This window comes from Triticum urartu, chromosome 6 (genome assembly GCF_003073215.2).
Source record: "Triticum urartu cultivar G1812 chromosome 6, Tu2.1, whole genome shotgun sequence".
NCBI lineage: Eukaryota > Viridiplantae > Streptophyta > Magnoliopsida > Poales > Poaceae > Triticum > Triticum urartu.
The window spans coordinates 73,517,847-73,523,680 of record NC_053027.1 but is presented as its reverse complement, the minus strand read 5'-3'; positions in this window follow the sequence as shown (position 1 = coordinate 73,523,680).

Sequence of the window (5,834 nt, the reverse complement as noted above, 5' to 3'; positions counted from 1 at the left end):
TAGAGCCGGGGCTCCAAAAACGTTTTGAGAGACATGGAGCATACGAGATGTTCGAAGAGCTGAAAATGGTTTTTCAAGCTCATGCCCGGATCGAGAGATATGAAGTCTCCGATAAGTTCTTCAGCTGTAAGATGGAGGAAAATAGTTCTGTCAGTGAGCACATACTCACTATGTCTGGGTTGCATAACCGCTTGTCTCAGCTGGGAGTTAATCTCCCGGATGATGCGGTCATTGACAGAATCCTCCAGTCGCTTCCACCAAGCTACAAGAGCTTTGTGATGAACTTCAACATGCAGGGGATGCAAAAGACCATTCCTGAATTGTTCTCAATACTGAAATCAGCGGAGGTAGAAGTCAAGAAGGAACATCAAGTGTTGATGGTCAATAAAACCACTAAGTTCAAGAAAGGCAAGGGTAAAAAGAACTTCAAGAAGGACGGCAAGGAAGTTGCCGCGCCCGGCAAGCAAGCTGCCGGGAAGAAGCCAAAGAATGGACCCAAGCCCAAGACTGAGTGCTTTTATTGCAAGGGAAGCGGTCACTGGAAGCGGAACTGCCCTAAGTACTTAGCGGATAAGAAGGCCGGCAAAACAAAAGGTATATGTGATATACATGTAATTGATGTGTACCTTACTAGTTCCCGTAGTAGCTCCTAGGTATTTGATACCGGTGCAGTTGCTCACATTTGTAACTCAAAGCAGGGGCTGCGGAATAAGCGGAAACTGGCAAAGGACGAGGTGACGATGCGCGTCGGGAATGGTTCCAAGGTCAATGTGATCGTTGTCGGCACGCTGCCTCTGCATCTCCCTTCGGGATTAGTTTTAAACCTTAATAATTGTTATTTAGTGCCAGCTTTGAGCATGAACATTGTATCGGGATCTCGTTTAATTCGAGATGGCTACTCTTTTAAATCTGAGAATAATGGTTGTTCCATTTTTATGAGAGATATGTTTTATGGTCATGCTCCTATGGTGAATGGTTTATTCTTTATGAATCTCGAACGTGATGCTACACATGTTCATAATATGAGTACCAAAAGAAGTAAGGTTGATAATGATAGTCCCACATACTTGTGGCACTGCCGCCTTGGTCACATAGGTGTCAAACGCATGAAGAAGCTCCATGCTGATGGACTTTTAGAGTCTCTTGATTATGAATCATTTGACACGTGCGAACCATGCCTTATGGGTAAAATGACCAAGACTCCGTTCTCAGGAACAATGGAGCGAGCAACCGACTTATTGGAAATCATACATACTGATGTGTGCGGTCCAATGAGTGTTGAGGCTCGCGGTGGCTATCGTTATGTTCTCACCCTCACTGATGATTTAAGTAGGTATGGGTATATCTACTTAATGAAACACAAGTCTGAAACCTTTGAAAAGTTCAAGGAATTTCAGAGTGAGGTTGAAAATCAACGTGACAGGAAAATCAAGTTTCTACGATCAGATCGTGGAGGAGAATACTTGAGTCACGAATTTGGCACGCACTTAAGAAAATGTGGAATAGTTTCACAACTCACGCCGCCTGGAACACCTCAACGTAACGGTGTGTCCGAACGTCGTAATCGCACTCTATTGGATATGGTGCGGTCTATGATGTCTCTTACTGATTTACCGCTATCTTTTTGGGGCTATGCTTTAGAGACTGCCGCATTCACTTTAAATAGGGCTCCGTCGAAATCCGTTGAGACGACACCGTATGAATTATGGTTTGGGAAGAAACCTAAGCTGTCGTTTCTAAAAGTTTGGGGATGCGATGCTTATGTCAAGAAACTTCAACCTGAGAAGCTCGAACCCAAGTCAGAAAAATGCGTCTTCATAGGATACCCTAAAGAAACGATTGGGTATACCTTCTACCTAAGATCCGAAGGCAAGATCTTTGTTGCCAAGAATGGGTCCTTTCTAGAGAAAGAGTTTCTCTCGAAAGAAGTAAGTGGGAGGAAAGTAGAGCTTGATGAAGTATTACCTCTTGAACCGGAAACTGGCGCAACTCAAGAAAATGTTCCTGAGGTGCCTGCACCGACTAGAGAGGAAGTTAATGATAATGATCAAGATACTTCTGATCAAGCTCCTACTGAAATTCGAAGGTCCACAAGGACACGTTCCGCACCAGAGTGGTACGGCAACCCTGTCTTGGAGATCATGTTGTTAGACAACGGTGAACCTTCGAACTATGAAGAAGCGATGGCGGGCCCGGATTCCGACAAATGGCTAGAAGCCATGAAATCCGAGATAGGATCCATGTATGAAAACGAAGTATGGACTTTGACTGACTTTCCCCTTGAACGGCGAGCCATAGAAAATAAATGGATCTTTAAGAAGAAGACAGACGCGGATGGTAATGAAATCGTCTATAAAGCTCGGCTTGTCGCTAAAGGTTATCGACAAGTTCAAGGGGTTGACTACGATGAGACTTTCTCACTGGTAGCGAAGCTGAAGTCCGTCCGAATCATGTTAGCGATTGCCGCATTCTATGATTATGAGATATGGCAAATGGACGTCAAAACGGCATTCCTTAATGGTTTCCTTAAGGAGGAATTGTATATGATGCAGCCGGAAGGTTTTGTCGATCCTGAGAATGCTGACAAGGTGTGCAAGCTCCAACGCTCGATTTATGGGCTGGTGCAAGCATCTCGGAGTTGGAACATTCGCTTTGATGAGATGATCAAAGCGTTTGGGTTCACGCAGACTTATGGAGAAGCCTGTGTTTACAAGAAAGTGAGTGGGAGCTCTGTAGCATTTCTCATATTATATGTAGATGACATACTTTTGATGGGAAATGATATAGAACTCTTGGACAGCATCAAGGCCTACTTGAATAAAAGTTTTTCAATGAAGGACCTTGGAGAAGCTGCTTATATATTAGGCATCAAAATCTATAGAGATAGATCGAGACGCCTCATAGGTCTTTCACAAAGCACATACCTTGATAAGATATTGAAGAAGTTCAATATGGATCAGTCTAAGAAGGGGTTCTTGCCTGTGTTGCAAGGTATAAAATTGAGCTCAGCTCAATGTCCGACCACGGCAGAAGAAATAGAAGAGATGAGTGTCATCCCCTATGCCTCAGCCATAGGTTCTATTATGTATGCCATGCTGTGTACCAGACCTGATGTAAACCTTGCCGTAAGTCTGGTAGGAAGGTACCAAAGTAATCCCGGCAAGGAACACTGGACAGCGGTCAAGAATATCCTGAAGTACCTGAAAAGGACTAAGGAAATGTTTCTCGTTTATGGAGGTGACGAAGAGCTCGTCGTAAAGGGTTACGTCGACGCTAGCTTCGACATAGATCTGGATGACTCTAAGTCACAAACCGGATACGTGTATATTTTGAATGGTGGGGCAGTAAGCTGGTGCAGTTGCAAGCAAAGCGTCGTGGCGGGATCTACATGTGAAGCGGAGTACATGGCAGCCTCGGAGGCAGCACATGAAGCAATATGGGTGAAGGAGTTCATCACCGACCTAGGAGTCATACCCAATGCGTCGGGGCCGATCAAGCTCTTCTGTGACAACACTGGAGCTATTGCTCTTGCCAAGGAGCCCAGGTTTCACAAGAAGACAAGGCACATCAAGCGTCGCTTCAACTCCATTCGTGAAAATGTTCAAGATGGAGACATAGAAATTTGTAAAGTGCACACGGACCTAAATGTAGCAGATCCGTTGACTAAACCTCTCCCTAGAGCAAAACATGATCAACACCAAAATTCCATGGGTGTTCGATTCATCACAATGTAACTAGATTATTGACTCTAGTGCAAGTGGGAGACTGTTGGAAATAGCCCTAGAGGCAATAATAAAAGCATTATTATTATATTTCCTTGTTCATGATAATTGTCTTTTATTCATGCTATAATTGTGTTATCCGGAAATCATAATACATGTGTGAATAATAGACACCAACATGTCCCTAGTAAGCCTCTAGGTAACTAGCTCGTTGATCAACAGATAGTCATGGTTTCCTGACTATGGACAGGATGTCATTGGTAACGAGATCACATCATTAGGAGAATGATGTGATGGAAAAGACCCAATCCTAAACATAGCACAAGATCGTATAGTTCGTTTGCTAGAGTTTTCCAATGTCAAAGTATCTTTTCCTTAGACCATGAGATCATGTAACTCCCGGATACCGTAGGAGTGCTTTGGGTATGCCAAACGTCACAACGTAACTGGGTGACTATAAAGGTAGACTACGGGTATCTCCGAAAGTGTCTGTTGGGTGACATGGATCAAGACTGGGATTTGTCACTCCGTATGACGGAGAGGTATCACTGGGCCCACTCGGTAATGCATCATCATAATGAGCTCAAAGTGACCAAGTGTCTGGTCACGGGATCATGCATTACAGTACGAGTAAAGTGACTTGCCGGTAACGAGATTGAACGAGGTATTGGGATACCGACGATCGAATCTCGGGCAAGTAACATATCGATAGACAAAGGGAATTGCGTACGGGGTTGATTGAATCCTCGACATCGTGGTTCATCCGATGAGATCATCGTGGAGCATGTGGGAGCCAACATGGGTATCCAGATCCCGCTGTTGGTTATTGACCGGAGAGTCGTCTCGGTCATGTCTGCTTGTCTCCCGAACCCGTAGGGTCTACACACTTAAGGTTCGATGACGCTAGGGTTGTGAAGATATGTATATGCAGTAACCCAAATGTTGTTCGGAGTCCCGGATGAGATCCCGGACGTCACGAGGAGTTCCGGAATGGTCCGGAGGTAAAGAATTATATATAGGAAGTGCTGTTTCGGGCGTCGGGACAAGTTTCGGGGTTATCGGTATTGTACCGGGACCACCGGAGGGGTCCCCTGGGCCCACCGGGTGGGGCCACCTGTCCCGGGGGGGCACATGGGCTGAAATAGGAGGGAACCCAGCCCATAGTGGGCTGGGGCTCCACCCCCTATAGGCCCATGCGCCTAGGGTTCCACCATGGAAGAGTCCATGTGGTGGAAGGCACCCCTAGGTGCCTTGGGGGGGAGGGAAACCTCCCCTTGGCCGCCGCCCCCCTAGTAGATCTCATCTACTAGGGCCGGCGCCCCCCCCCCCATGGCACCCCTATATTTAGTGGGGGGGAGAGGAGGGATTTCACACCAGCCCCTGGCGCCTCCATCTCCCCCCTTACGTCTCTCCCTCGTAGTCTTGGCGAAGCCCTGCTTCTGTGACGCCCTGCATCCACCACCACGCCGTCGTGCTGCTGGATCTTCACCAACCTCTCCTCCCCCCTTGCTGGATCAAGAAGGAGGAGACGTCTCCCGTCCCGTACGTGTGTTGAACGCGGAGGTGCCGTCCGTTCGGCGCTGGTCATCGGTGATTTGGATCACGTCGAGTACGACTACATCATCACCGTTCTTTTGAATGCTTCCGTGCGCCATCTACAAAGGTATGTAGATGCATTGGATGGCTCGTTGCTAGATGAACTCCTAGATGATCTTGGTGAAACGACTAGGAAAATTTTTGTTTTCTGCAACGTTCCCCAACAGGTCTCATACCCATCTCCCTCGATGCATTATCTATCACTACACGTGATAGCCCTTTTGTAAAGGGATCTGCCAGATTCTTAGCCGTATGGACATACTCCAACGCTATCACTCCGGAGTTTCTTAATTTTCTGACAGCCGTTAATCTCATTCTTATGTGATTGTTGGACTTCATGTTGTCCTTTGAACTTTTCACCTTGGTGATGACAGTTTGATTATCGCAGTTTATAAGGATAGCCAGAACCGGTTTATCAACCAATGGCAAGTCCATCAAAAGATCTCAAAGCCATCCTGCTTCGACACCAGATGTGTCTAATGCTGTTAATTCTGCTTCCATAGTCGATCTCGTTAA